Source organism: Sceloporus occidentalis, unplaced genomic scaffold, assembly GCF_023333645.1.
Source record: "Sceloporus occidentalis isolate IW3139 unplaced genomic scaffold, rSceOcc1.0.p SCAF_83, whole genome shotgun sequence".
Classification (NCBI taxonomy): Eukaryota; Metazoa; Chordata; class Lepidosauria; order Squamata; family Phrynosomatidae; genus Sceloporus; species Sceloporus occidentalis.
The window spans coordinates 1584398-1598373 of record NW_028317063.1 but is presented as its reverse complement, the minus strand read 5'-3'; the positions used below and the strand labels follow the sequence as shown (position 1 = coordinate 1598373).

Below are 13976 nucleotides of genomic sequence, written 5' to 3'. Positions count from 1 at the left end.
ACAAATATGACCAGGTTTACCTTCATGTCTTATCTGGATTTCGGTTACATCTCTGTGAAATAATCTCAAATGCATACAAGACTACGGGAGCTGCTTAACATATTGAAATCACATAGGTCTAGCTGTGTCTGAACTTCTTGTTGGCTTCAAGGTGGGAAATATATTTTAAAACTGTTTCCAATAACTCTAGTAATTAAAGAGACATCTCAGCCATCATATGCACTTTGAAGTAATAGATGAGAGGTCCTTTAAAATTTTCATGATGAAGGGTTCAGCTGAATGCCTTTTTGCCCAATCTCCAGTTATTCTTCATGCAGCAGATGTGTTTAGCCAAATGCATCTCCTGGCACGTAGTTTGCTTACCTAGAGTCTGCTCCATAGGGGGTCTTGTTAGACCCCCCCATGTACGTATATGGAAAGCCCCCCCCCCCCGCACACTTATTTCAATACAAGCCCTTTTCCTGCCATTGAGTGGATGCTTGAAGCAGCCAATCAGTGGAAAAAATGGCCAGACCATTGATGAGGCAGGAAGCTTTAACTTCCCCATACAGTAAGTGTTTTTTTAACCTTTCCTGCCACTGATTGGATGCTTCAAGCAGTCAATCAATGGAAAGAATTATCTATGAGGCAGGGAGCTGCAGCTTCTCCACACAGTAAGTATATTTTTAACCTTTTAAAGAATGCAAGAGTTAGGCCTTTATTCTTTAAACAGTAAAGATGTTTATTAAGGTTAGCTGAAACATTTTATGGCTTTTGTCCAGAGATTCCAAGGTGGAAACCCCAGAGGCTTCCAAGATATGTTCAACTCATCTTTAAATGAACAAACCACAATCATAATAAATCTAAATAAAACTAAGAAATAAGTCATAAATAAAAATCCATTACACATACTACTCAACATGAAAGTACTTTCCAAAAAAAGTAAACCTTTGTGGTAATAACATAATCCTCCATTTTCAGTAGAATAACTGGTTGGTCCAGTATTTACTGGGGAACTATCTCTATTTTTTACAGCTTTTAGCAGAAATCAATTAATTTATGGAAATCATTTTTCAAAACAGCAAATCTGATACAAGGCAAATCAATCAGTAAGTGCAAAGAACATCTGCCTATATGATGTAATTGGAAAATATTCCAATTAAAATACTTACCTGGAAAAAAATGCTTTCAGTTAGTTTACTAAGTAAAAAGAGAACATAAATGATACGATTCAACATACTGAATGATTTATGTTGTGGAGAAATGTGTGGTTACATTTTTATTTCAAATGTGACAGCTATTGTGTCACACCTTAAAAGCTATAACTGTCTGTGATTTAGAATAAAATGAATAATGAATATATTAATATTTGGGCTTTTTTTTAGAATATCTGAATATTCTTAATAAAATAAATATACATGGTGAATCATATTATTCCTAGTTACAAATTAACTTTCTATCATCTCATTATATTTCATATCATGTCTGTAACATCTAACAGAGAATACATTTCAGATGGACACATTGAAAATTGTGTTCATACTATTCTTAATATATGAACGGGTGGATGGGTCACGCCATGCTTTACCTTTGAATTTGTAATTGCATATTCTGCACAATTTATTTTAAAATCATTCTATTTAGTTATTGTGTATTCGAGACCAACAGATTTGTTATTGAATGTACAATAGAAATAATAACATTCTATTAGGTCATTCACAATACACCCCTCTGGTACTTAAGGGGTTAAATATATATTTCCTATGCTAATTAGAGGACTAATAAAACCTTTAGCTTGAGTTTTATTTTCTCTCATTTTTTCAACCAAGGTTCTAAAAAGCACCCGAATTCTGAAATTTAAAAAAGACGCACAGGATCTCTGTATAAGCCAAACAATTTAAAAAGTAAAATATATCACGTTTTTGGTTTCAAAACATGAATTCTGTAAATAGACTCTATCTCTATATATTTTTAACCAAGTGTCTTACTGAAGGTTTGCTTAAGGAGAAGCGGAGGGAATGAAAACGAAAAGTATGGAAAAAAAAAATGACAGCACAATGAGTAACGTCTATCTCAAAATAAAATATTTACGCACCAGGACATAATATATTTATAAAATAACGGAAGAACAGGAGAAATATAACTATATAGTGTACACATTGTTCATATACTTTTTTATATAAATGGTAATTATTATCTGCAAGTGAAACATACAAATATAGCCAAACCCCATATAACATATTAAAATCTTAGACTACTGAAGACTTAAGAATGTTGAGAAATATTGATTAAGAAAGGTTAACAATTTAACATATTACAAGATTAGAACTTTTATATCGGTATTGCTGAAAGTGAACACAAGATGTTATTAACTTTGTTATTAATTCCCAATAAAATTAATTTTATAATGGGATATCCATTAAAATTTACTCCGGTGCAACTTGTAAGCTCGTTGAGCAGGGACCTCCCCATCTGTTGTCTTTGTAAGTCAATTTGTTATGTTACATACTACTTGTTGTGTCCTGTCCACCCATTGTACAGCGCTATATGAAACCATAAATAATAATAATACTAAAAGCACCCCCAAAAGGCTCAAATTTATGTCTGGGGTTATTGGTTCCCTTATGCAGGGGAAATTTGCATTCTGGTTCTGGACTGCTCTTAGGGCAGGATCAGATGTTCTCAACTGCTTTTTTTTGGTACGTTAGGTCTGGACTTTGATTTTCCCTTGATTAAATTGGATTTGCCAAGAAGGATTTAAAAGTCGATAAATCCACACAAATCTTACAACACATTCCTCTCAACATTTTAGCTACTAAATTCAAGAGCCAAAAAACATGCGTGACCTCTTTAGATAGGTCAGCTCTTCTGATTAAAGAAGTTAATAATAATAATAATAATATTTATAATAATAATAAAACGTGGATGCTATTGCTTCAACTTCATGACCCCACTTAACTCCATAACAACCAATACACTAGGAAGCGAATAAAGAACTAAGTGGCCCTTTGATTTTGCAGTTTTAAAGAACCAGCTAGATGCTCATGAATATAAAGTTATACAATGTCATACAATATGAACAATATTTAAAAAAATATGGAAATGTCAATCATGAAATCCCGTGACTAAACACTAACCAAGATAAGGCATAAAAAAAATGTATAAAAAACTTCATAATATTTTGTGATAAAAATAGATACACAATCTCTCCTGCCTTAAAGGACTGATTCCTTCATTATACAAATGACAAAAAGACCATATGTTGAAGAATTCATGAGCTTCCGTCTGGAATATGTTTGCTCTCCCCGTGTCCAATTTAGTTACGTTAAAAATGATCTCTTATTACTTCTTAACCACCTCTTCCAACTCTCCTGATTACACATAACACATTTCCATGTGTTATGATCTAACAGAGCTCACAAAAGCCAATCCTGTTGACTAAATGCATGAGTAAATAATTTAATACTGACAAGAATAGCTTTTGTTCTTGTAGGAAATACTTTATGAATCCATTTATTCTTTAACACCAAGGAAAGAATAAAGGGTAAAAAAAATAAAAAATAATAAAGCACAAAATTAATTTAGGGAATCAAAATAAGAAGATATAATAATACTGAAAAATAAATGATATAACAAAATAAATAAATTAATAATGTTGCAATCATAACATTTTTATAATATTTGCTATAGATACAAACTTAGAGGCCATAAAACCCAACAAAAAACACTACAGTATTTTTATTACATTTTCGAAAGGAAAAAAAAACATTTGGCTAAATAATCATATTATAATAATAAAAAAGTAAATATCTGTCTGTGGTTTTCCTCGAATATGTCATTGTTTTTTGGGGGTTTTTTTGTTAAGTGAAACGATACCTGGTCGGACCATGTCAAAAGCGTCATTTATCATGTTTCTGGAAAAGAATTGGAAAAGCATGACAATGAAACAAACAGATTAATTTACCACATTAAATCAGCCCAGTGCTTTGGCTTTTAGTACACAGGTTTAATGTAATTAAGAACGCTAATAGGTAATTTTGTTTACTTGATATTCCGTACATTAGCAAATTGTTCAGTTTTTCACTGCTCAGTTTAGTTAATGTGTCTTCTGATACTGTCTCCAAAGCAACAAACTGAATTTACTATAATTTATCCAAAAACCACTATTTTGAGACCTGCAGAGGCACAGCACTGTTTCTACAAATGGAAAGCCTTGAACTATGCTGTTGATCAGATAATGACGAAAAGCTGTTTGTAAGCAAACCATAAATTCTAAATATTTGGTTTATGATAAACACACAAAGACTATGAATTTAAATGAAAAATAAAATGTGTTTATTTTGTTTCAGTGAAACAAATTATGTTGTCATTCCTTTGTGTACTGCAAAAAAAAGTTAATGAGACTTTAGCACAGAGATATGTCGCTTTATGCTTTACTGGGAAAATGCAATGTTAGAAATATAGAAATATAGACTCTGACAACAGATCAGAACCATTCAGCCCCATCTAGTCTGCCTATTTCTCCTAAAGTAGGGACCTAGACCTTTAACAGTCGTTGGACTCGTCTTGGATTCAGGAGCCGTACGCCTATCCCATGCATGTTGAAATTCCCTCACTGTATTCACCTCTACCACTTCTGCTGGGCGGCTGTGAAGTAGTTCCGGTCATTGAAAGTGCGGCCATTGGCTGGATACTAGACGGGTTTGACTAGAAGCCGCGCATCCCTCATTTAGCGACATTGGCCTTAAAGTGCTAGCGCCGCTCTTCTCCCTATGGTCTGTTTTAAATGGTAAAACAATATACAACTATACTATAAAAAAAACTGTAAAAAAATGAATGCCATGTTAGGTAAATTTATTTTTCTATCTGTTTATATTATATTTTTATTTTATAATACTCAGTTTTCGGAAGTTTTAGCAAAAAAAAAGTTCAATTAAACTGAGGTTAGCTGCTGGAGAGCATCTGGTTTGTGAATCTTGTCCTGCACAATCATTATATTTCTGCTGTGAGAACGCAGTTAAACAGCAGTTCCGACTTCTTTTAAAAATACCCCATGCAGGTTCAAGCTGCGAACATGTGAATGGCTCATCTCTAGGCAAAAGGTATATTTTCTCATGCATGTAATTATGGGTTTATTCATCCCTTGAATTCATGGAATGCATAACGCGAAGGAAAGAGAGGACGCAGCGCACGAATGTCATTGTTTGTAAAAAAAAAATAATGAATATGAATTTACCATATTGTATTGTGAATTGGTGTATTGGATCCAAAAAAAAGAAGATGAAACAGTCAAGAATAGAAAACCAAAAGTTTTACATTTAGATCTAACTAGCAATAAACTCCCCTAACTACTTCATCGACTGGTGCCAGATTTGGATTATAGCTACATACTTTTTATTAACGAAGTCATCAACAATAAATGAGTTGTAAAGTGTCAAAAGTGTTATTAAGCATTACTATAATCAATTAAACATAACGCCTCTGTATATATCATGTCACATTCATTTGTAAATGATTTGTAATTTTTGAAGGATATTTTTTTTTAACACCCATTGTCTCTAATGCCCGCAACATAATATTTTCTGGAATTGATTTGACCTTTTTTTCCTGAAGCTGCATTTTGTTTTATGAGTGTTGCAGTATCAGGGGACATTATGGACATTATATGTATTTCGTAAGATACCTTTAGGATAGCAAATTTGGGAATTTTACTGAAATTCTGCTATAAATTAGTAAATGAAAACTGTATTGTGCATAATAGATCCAATATATGGATCAGATATGTGTGTGTGTCTGGACTTCTGGTACACCAAGCAAATGCCCAGTGAGCTGCTGGCTTACAGTACTCCATTTTCACCCGATCGGGTGCTACGGTGTACAGCTATTGGCTAGATATGCCCAGCCACTCATATCCAGCCTTTAGCCGCACTTATGTCTTTCGGCGTCCACCGGCCTTAAAGTGTCAGGACCGCCTTATCATCCCCAGTCCAGCCATGTGTAGCACATTTTCTTCAGCACCACTCCGGTTGGTCCTAGAAGATCCAGCCCTCATTAGGCTTTGGCCAGGAAGGGTATAAAGTTGCTTCATCTCCCCATGTAGGAAGTGTAGCCCTAGAAAAGGAAGATTGGGGATCTAGTTTTTACTGTCCCTCTACCACATTTGAGCATCTTATTACTCGTTCTTCATCTGATGAAGGAAAGCACAAGGTCCCTCAGTCTTCTAAGAAAAATAAACTAAAACTTTTGAAGCCCAACTGAACAGGCAGGCTATTTGGACGCTGTCTTGTCTTAGCTGAGTTGTTCAAAAAGTGTTTGCATGAGTTTTGCTTGAAAGTGGCTATCCAAAAAAAAAATGGCTCCCCTGATTTTGGGAAGTCTCTTTTAAGTGGAACTTGAAATTTGACAAGTATTTGTGAATGAGCAATGTTTAATGTTTAACAAACTTTGGTGAAGTCAAAATTAACTTAAAAAAAACCTGACAAGAAATAAAACCGTCTTAATGAGGTTCTTTACATATTTTACAGTACTTTGCTAAAAAATCAATTTTTACAATGATTTGAGGCTTACGAACATAGTTTTCACGTGGAACTTTTGATTTGTCTGATTCTTTCAGATCTTTGATATTCTTTACCCCATGCTGTGTGAAATCTTTAGCTTTCCTAGATGTTCAGAAGTCCAGCTGTGTGTTAATAATGGGTGCTCTACTTAAAGGCCTGTCATCATCCAGGCATCTAGAAAAAAAAAACATTCTTAATAAAATATAAAAACAAAAATTATTGAACGTAAGTGTCCCTTCTTGTCACGGTTAAATATATGTCATCATAGCTTGCAACCTGCTGGGTCTCAGTCAGATTGAAACATCGGTTTCTGATGTACAATATTACCAAGATTTGGGCTTTTGCTTCGAGTTTTAAACTGGGATCTTGGAGAGTTGGCCTTATCTAGACACGGAATTCGCAACCAATAAACTTTCAAATATATACTGAATATTCTAGAAGAAAATAACCCATAGCTCTTTTGGTTAATATCTCAAGATTGTAAGCTGTTGGCGCTATATAAATAAAAGATAATAATAATAATAATAAATATCGATCTGTTGTAATGCTCAGAACCTTTAACGCTTTAAGTTGTAGTGTATTTTGTAAATTGTAGAAATTATTTTCAGTACAATCATATAATTCAAAATGTCTACTATTTAGAATCAAACAAAGGAATACATTTTATGGTGGGTCGTGTTTAGGTTGGTCCGACCAAAGTATTGTTCGAGTGTTCACTTCAATATCTTTCTCACCTGCTTACGCTTAGTTGTACTTCTTTGGTATGGATTTTAGTAATTATTCTTACCATAGCCAACAATACCCATGACTCTGGGCAAAATTTTAAAAAAAAAATCCCTTTAAAATATTCCAGAACATTTTGAATTTTGCTTTTGCCATTTTATCATTCATTTTTCTCTCCCCATTTGAAATGAAATGATGTTCAATTAATATAATCCCACAGCTTGTCATGCCAAAAAGCCAATAAATACTGAGTTTTCAAATGGCCATGTGTTCTACTTTTATATCTCGTAAGGCATTATCTTTCCATCTTTTAACATTAGGACAGTTTACAAATACTTCACCCAAATGCTGAAATAAATAATTGAGTGAATTTCTGCTTTTTTTATAACCGTCTAAAAGCTTATGGCAGTCATGCAATTGTGTTTCTTTATTGTATACTTTCTCTCTGCTCTCAGGCATCAAAGACGCAGCTAAAACTTATCCCTCAAGCTAAAGTTGTTTGTTCAGCTCAAAATTGGGATGTTTATCGGAATAGTCACTGAAGCTGATGTACAAAACTTGGCTTGTAGACAACTGAAACTTTAGTTTCCAATTCTAACAGATTCTGTGCTCTGGGGAGTACACAGATCATTTTAGCTTGTCAAAAACTGAAACTGAAACAAATGTCTAAATGAGTCAAAAAAACAAAAGAGCTGGGCAAAAGTACTTAAAATCAGTGAAAAGCAGTAAACTTGTCACATTTTTGGTTTCAGTTGTAGTCTATTTGTTTTTGGGCATTGAATTTGGTTTCCTCCCCCTTCAGTTTGGATGATATTTGGAGGTGATTTTACATTTAACAAAATTCTACTACTATATGCTACTCCACTCATTCACTCTCTCATGCTCTTTCACACTCTCTTACACTCTTACTCATGCTCTCATACTCTCTCACACTCTCATTCATGTTCTTCACACTCTCGTTCACTCTCTCACGTTTTTTTCTGAATTTCTTCCTATATTTTCTGCCGATTCCGTGTCCCGGACTTTCAACCCCGGAGGTCCACTTCTTCTCTTGCATTTTCCTATTCTTCTGTCTTCTTTCTTTGTCTGCTGTTACTCGTGACTTCTTTCTTCATTTGCTTCTTAACCTGGCCTTCGGGTGAACTTCCACAAAAGGGCGGAGCCTACGAGTAAACCCTCTCACCCCAATTGGCGGAACGGCGAAGAGGCTGTCCCTGTGGCTCCACCATTTTGCAGAAGTGTACGGAGAGGCCAGGTTCATAAGCAGATGATGAAAGAAGTCACAATAAGCAGTAGACAAAGACAGAACAAATAAAAACATAAATCTTGAAATCCATATTTTCATTCTGGTGTAAGATCACATTTTGTATATTATGTTTTTCTCTTAAAAGTACAACAGAATGGTAAAAACAAGTGGCTCATATATCAACATTGTAACAAATTCTTCCACAGAGTGGTCGAGTGTCAATGTCTACTTCTTTTGTCCTGAAATAACCTAAACACAGGTACTTGGTCACGAGCCAGCATGCTAGAATATTATTCTAAAGCTCCAAGCAATTTATCGGTAATCCTCATACATTTAGGAACACTGACTAAAAATGACATCTTATTATTTATTTAAAAGCCTAACAAAATTTTAGTATGAATTACAGTTTCTCGCAAAGAACAATTTAAATAATGTATTCATTTTGTTCTGCATGGATGAAGAAAAGACACATATAATGCACTGTCTTTTAGGAGGACGAGGATGAAAACAAAAATAGATATGAATTTGTTCTTTTCCTATATCTGAAAAACTAATTTCCTTTTTTCCCCCTTTTTTTCTTCTCATTCTAATCTTGATGTCACTGAGACTTTTCTTTCGAACCTAGAGAAAAATGAAAGTAAGGACATGAATTTTAAATATTGTGAAAGATTAACTATTAAAAGCAACTCCACCATTTTGCTTTGTTTTCTCTTAAAGGGACAATTTAATGTCTCAGGCAGTCACACCAAAGTATAATGCATATAAAAGCACCATATTAATACATTAATGTGCATTCTTTAAAATGGTAAAAACAAAACAAAACAAAACAAAAAAAAAAAACAAAAAAAAAAACTTACCTTTACGAGAAGCTTCAGCTCCAGAGCTGCAGTGGAATTGCCTTGTTCTTGGTCCAACAGTTTGTGCCACTAATTGGCTGATTAAATAAATAAAAAAAACACAAATGAAGAGGAGGAAGAAAACTTTTCATCCAAGTCACATATTCGCATTGAGACATAACTACCCCTTAAGAATGTATTTGTAATGTGACTCAGAGAAGCACAATGTTAACCCTTGGAACCAGTGGCATATTTACCTTCTGAGCCACCCTAGGCCTAGATTGGGGAGATCAGTGGTCTGCCCTTTAAAGTGACCCACGGACTAGCGGTGTTGCAAGAATCCTGAGGCTCTCTGTTATGCCGTTATACCGCGCCTTGGAACTTCTTCAGGAGTATTGATCTCTATTTTGCCTTATCAATGTGTTTCCTTCTTCAATGATAGCCAATTTGAATTTGCTGGCAATTTCTTACCAACAAGACAATTTAGTTCATGTGCTCAATTAGTGACAGATGACCTTCCACTGTGGTTGAAATGTCCAAAACCACTCAAGCCCTGGGGCAGTTTTCACCCCTGTGACCCAAGACCAGGCAGTTCCGGTTAATTATGTAACATTACTGATTCACATGAAATATATTATTTCCAGCCCTATTGAATAAAGTATTAATTAGCCATTGTTTAATGTTAATTAAATGTGCAGTACTTTGCAAATGTCTTCAAGTGACCCGTGTCTGAACTCAGTTTATTTATGGAGAGAGTCAAAGACATTCTAGATACAGACTTAAGATTCTAAATCTGAATTGCGGAAATACGTTAATAATGAATGCAGCTATTAAAGGAATAGTAAATCTATTTTTAGTGGAGAACTGGAACAAACTTTATTGGGATGTAATAGCTAACGCTTGAACATATGTGCTTACTCTGTCTATTGTGTTAGAATAAACCCAAATGGTACAGAATAGACTTAGGCGGCACCGAAATCTTCAGGTTCGTCTCCGTGTTCATCTTTGTGCGGGGGGAAATCTACGTATTCTATGAATATTCGCCCGTTCCTGTGTTGTTCGTATTACTTTTGTCTCTTTGTTTTCTGCCGGTTTTCTAGATATCTTATGTCTTCCGTAGTATAGCAGGGGTTAATATGGTAGTGTGAGAAAAATAAGTCCCAAACACTAAGTGGAAAACCCGGCTTTGGCCTTAGGATTTAAAGATCCATAAGAGCAAATCTATTGGTCGCCGGCAGGGGGCTCGCCGGGCACCAACCAATGAAGAGTCTGAGCAGCTGCCCTTTCCCATTCATTCTTTAGTGTGACATGAATGCAGTTATGTCAATGCTGCCCTGAACATTTATTGTTATTTCTTATATTTAGCATTGTAAATTCAGTGATTTAGAATGTGATTTCTGATTATATATTCGTATTTTATTGTGCCATGTACTTTAAACTCTAGTGGTTATAAGATTTAGGATACATGATGTTATTCAACATTCTAATTTAAGGTGGACATTCATTAATATCAAGTTTTATCTACTATGATTAGTATATTCATTGATTTTTCATAATTCTATTTTAGATTAAGCATGGAGTTGTTTTCAGCAGGAAGCATGTGATTGACAACCCCGTAACCTACACTTATCTTTTTTTTCATTGATGTGTGTTTAAATAAGTTTTATACTTTTAAAATCTTTGATAGGTTGTGTAATTTACCAGAAAATAGCAGATGTTTTACAATTCATTTGTATTTATGGCAATTTAAACACCGAAAGAATGGGTTTAGGTCACAGACAGTTACTAAGGAGTTCAGTAACATATTAAGGGGTTGTTATAGTTCCCCTGTCCACACATTCTGCTATTACAGCCTTAGGTGAAACAATATTTCAAGTTATTACCTTTCCAATATGTTGTGCCATTACAACAAAGATGTGAAAAAAGTTATGTCTGAGTATTTTCCATTTCTTCTATCTTTTTTTTATACTAAAGTAAAACACTGTTTATGTTAATTCTCAGAAATATGTACATTTCACAGTTTTTTTTTAATTTAATTCACTGGAAGATATAATAACAATATATAAAATATATAAAAATGGCTGTTATTTTAAAGGCATGTTTCCAGAAGTGTTAGGGTGTTAATGATTTCTAAACTTTAGTCTGCTAATAATATCATCGTTCACAAAACTGTTACTTATATATATATTTAATGGGTAATGAATTTATTGTAGCAGTGAAATAATAACTTAAGGATACAGGTCAGCTATATGAAAGCTGAGAGTCTCCTTTAGACTTTTAGACAGTTCAGTTTTGGTCATTTTCAGACAATGAATTTTGTTTCAGTTTGGAATTAATTTGGAGAGTTTTTTCTATTTGGAAACAAAATGAATTGTCACTCATTCTCACATGCTTTAATAAACTTTCTTTCACTCTCTCATACACTCACACTCACTTTCTTACATGGTGTACTCGAGGCTCCTCCATGTTGCAGAAGGACTACACCAGACCAGAATAATGCAGATGGATCCAGACCGAATGCACAGGTCTAATCTCCTTATGCCCTACATATTTTGTATGCCAATGCTTAGAGGCCATGGTGTATTTACCTTAGCTGCTGCCCTAGGCCGGACCCAGGGCAACGTCCCAGTCACCAGCTTCACAGCCAACGTCCTCACTTTGGAGCATCAGGATATGATGTCATAGCTCAGCGCTCTATGTCTTAAAAGCCTGAAGCTCCCTTTAATGTATCCAATGTCGCTTTCATGGCTTGGCACAGTCTTCAGTAATGTAACTGGCCATTGAGCAGCGACAAGAGGACCTCCACCAATCTGAACCACTGTTTCCCTTCCATCTACTGGAGTCTTTAACTTTATCAAAAAATTCTGGCTATAAAAAGATGTCAACAAACAAAAAAACATGTTGACTATAAATGCGTACAGTACCATAATTACCATTAATTAATTCTGAAGGTAGGCTAGTTCTTTGTGACTGTTATGGACCATACCAATAAAGCAAAATTGTTTATTGTAAAATAAAAAAATTGTTTTTGACCAAAGAACATCTAAACTACCTGATTTGCACGTCGCCAACACAATGAATTATATTTATGGTAGATTTGTCTGAAACATTCAAACTTGTTTCATCTGTTTTAAAGTTACAATGTGTTCAGTCAGCAGGGCTTTTCCATCCCACAGGAAATAATTATACCAAAGGCTTCAGCAACAAAGTATCACACAAAGCATAAAAGAACGTCTACGGTTTACAGTTTACCAATGTAGAATATCAAGTGTGTGTCTAGAATTTGATGACTACTCCTTCACAGTTTTCTTTTCAGAAGTCCTTGACATTGATAATGCAATTCATCTGCATCTGCTGTAAATGTAATCTCATAGATGAAATATAAAAAAAAGCTGAGAGGGTGGTAGATAAGTGGAACAGTCTCCTAGCAGAAGTGGTAGAGGTTAACACAGTACGGGAGTTTAAACATGCACGGAATAGGCATATGGCTCCTAAATCTTATTATCAAAGACTACGGACTATGGTGTTTTGGTGTCCACAACAGATGGGCTTCTTATCTCAAGATTGTAAGCTTGCGAGCCGGGCTCTCTCCACCTAATGTATCGGTTTGTCTTAGTCTGCCAATTCTCGTCTTGTCAGACCCCTTGAATATATGTATTGTATTAAGGGCTGCATAAATTGTTGGAGCTAAATAAATAAGATATTATTATTATTCATAATCATCTGCTGTCAAATTCTATTTTTCTATTTTATGGAGCCGGTTCCTAATAGAAACTTTTATTACAACATTTTTTTTATAATAATGCAACAAAATATCTACAACCAAATACATAAAAGAATATTGTAAAATCATTTTTTTGTATTTAGGGTGTATAGTAGCATTAGGTCATGTGTCCTAAAAAGGCTATGATGGCATAACGCAATGCTCAGAAGAATAAAGCAGTGTGGACGAGGTCACTGGTGACTCTTGTGGAAGTTGAAGAATTTTGCTGATTCTGGATGTCAGCACAATGATCTTTACCTCATTGCTTATTCTGCTGATAGCAGATAAGATAACACTACAATCACCTGTCTACCTCATTTCTTAGTTTACTTATGTCTTGTTTGTGTCTCGGAAGAATGTGTACATATGGTATGTTTTCGTATGTTTTCTTTGCTCTAAGTGCCTTGTTGCGAAAGAATCAGAGTCCGCCACGACAAAGGACAAGTTGTCCCTTTCTTGACCTTCTGTAAGTAAAGATTGCACATGTCTGGGGGGAGCTATTTTTTCTTCACCTCTTTAAACCGTGTGTGTCAGCAAATCAAAGTAAATATACCAACAGATGGCTAGACAATATGCTTATAAACTGTTTGCGCTTCTTTGCCTATATATTGTTAGAAAATTAAGGAGGGGGAGAGAAGTCTGCGAACTGGACTCTCCCCTGTGCGCACTTGAATAAAGAAGCTCTTGCTTACTCAACTCATTGAACTGGTGTCGTCAGATTTCTTGCCGACATTCACACTCTGATGGCGCTACCCAGTCTTAGGCTTAAGGCAGCACCCAAGAATAACATGATTGATGATTATTATGTCCCTAGAGATAAGTAAAGATATCCTGAGATATTTACAACACAGTGGAATTTAAATGTCTTCAGA

General features: G+C 34.8%; 1 protein-coding gene across 1 annotated transcript in view; it reads left to right on the top strand.

Moving 5' to 3' along the window:
• LOC149285175 (low-density lipoprotein receptor-related protein 1B-like) overlaps positions 1-13976 on the top strand; it is a 366729-nt gene that overhangs the window by 137050 nt on the left and 215703 nt on the right. The window lies entirely within an intron of this gene.